Below are 1682 nucleotides of genomic sequence, written 5' to 3'. Positions count from 1 at the left end.
TACTTCTTGAGTCTGGCATTGTATGCTCTCAACTACCTGATTCAGTTTGCCTACTGCTCAGTCCTGGCTGTGTTCAAGCTGAGCGTCCTAGCCACAAATGTGTCCTCCAACTACAGCGAACTGCTGTCAGCTGTGGACATCTTGCTTGTGATAGGCACGTCAGGTTACAACAAGATGTTATGGGATTTCTTCTCTACTAAACTGTACAAACCCAACAAGGACATAGTGTCCAAAGTCTACTATCCTCTCATTGTTGTACCCAATGAGACCTGTACTGATTTAGATGTAAATGATAAGGAGACAGGACATCAGTCCTAAAACTTCATAAAAATATGAATACTAAGTTAGTATACAGCTTGCATGTCTTCTGACTAATATCACAATGCAGAACTTAGTATGAGCCATGTTTTCTGGTGAAAGATAAATAAATGTTCTTAGAACTCGGTGTACATTCATGTATTTGCAATGCTGAAATATCTTAGTTATAGAGTGGTTAAAAGGCATTTCATTAGCTATAGACCATGGTCATGCTATAGGGCATAGGCATCTATGCAGTTTCTGTGACATAGTTAAATCTATGTTTTCTAATACATGTACATAGACAGTCAACTGTATTTCACACCACAATAGTAGAACACCAAGGGAGACCAAGCAAATTCTGTAACATGTTTTTACAACTGCACTTGCTGACAAATATTGAAATAAACAAATGATCATATATAGTACACATGTGTAAGGATGATCAATACTGATAACGAACAGAAAACATTATCAATCTTGTAAATACCCGGTATAATACAATTCATAGCAATAAAACAACCTGTTTCAAATCAGTCTGTTTTTTTTTCGAGTCCTTGAACTTTCAAATGATTGTGCGATCCCTGAGTCTATGACGTCACGACCAGCAAGAGGTAGGCAAAAATTATGTGACAGTTGAGTGACAACAACAACAGAGTGGGTTGCTTACCAATAATCTACATTCCATGCGTTCATATGAATTATTTACTACGTCATCATGTAAACAAAAACAGAACGCGCGAAATAATCTACTGGTGTACGAAAATCAAAGCTGCAGCAAAAAATCTGCACACTGATCATCAGTATAAACACTCTCCACCACACCGAAGGGCTCATTTGCTTATTACAGCAAGTAGCTAGTTTCCAGTTTTCATTCATAACGCATTCTAAAAGACTAAAAGGACCTAAAATAAACGAATAATTACAAATATTTACTCACCTCTCTCAAACTTGAAATTCTAGGTTACGGCTTCATTTAAGTTGTCCCGAGTATGCAAATGAGGGCGGTCACATGTAAGACAATACACAGCGGTCCCACACGTATGCACCCCTAACTATTCTTGCACATCCTCACATATTCCCACTAATCCTTCCCTATCCTTACACATCCTCACACACCCTCTGCTATCCTTACACATCCTCTCCCATCCTTCTCTATCCTTACACATCCTCACACATCCTAACCAATCCTCCCCAATCCTTACACATCCTTAGCCATCCTCTCCCATCCTTACACATCCTCTCCCATCCTTACACATCCTCTCCCATCCTTACACATTCTTACCCATCCTCTCCCATCCTTACCCATCCTCTCCCATTCTTACACATTCTCTCCCATCCTCTCCCATCCTTACACATTCTTACCCATCCTTACACATTCTTAC

At 39.5% G+C, this 1682-nt stretch overlaps 1 protein-coding gene across 1 annotated transcript in view; it reads left to right on the top strand.

Moving 5' to 3' along the window:
- The window catches only part of LOC109485983 (folliculin-like), a 7339-nt gene that overhangs the window by 1162 nt on the left and 4495 nt on the right, over positions 1-1682 (top strand). The window lies entirely within an intron of this gene.

This window comes from Branchiostoma belcheri, unplaced genomic scaffold (assembly GCF_001625305.1).
Source record: "Branchiostoma belcheri isolate BF01 breed outbred unplaced genomic scaffold, Haploidv18h27 scaffold11, whole genome shotgun sequence".
In the NCBI taxonomy this organism is placed as follows: domain Eukaryota; kingdom Metazoa; phylum Chordata; class Leptocardii; order Amphioxiformes; family Branchiostomatidae; genus Branchiostoma; species Branchiostoma belcheri.
The sequence above is the reverse complement of the archived record's forward strand: the minus strand, read 5'-3'. Positions and strand labels throughout refer to the sequence as shown.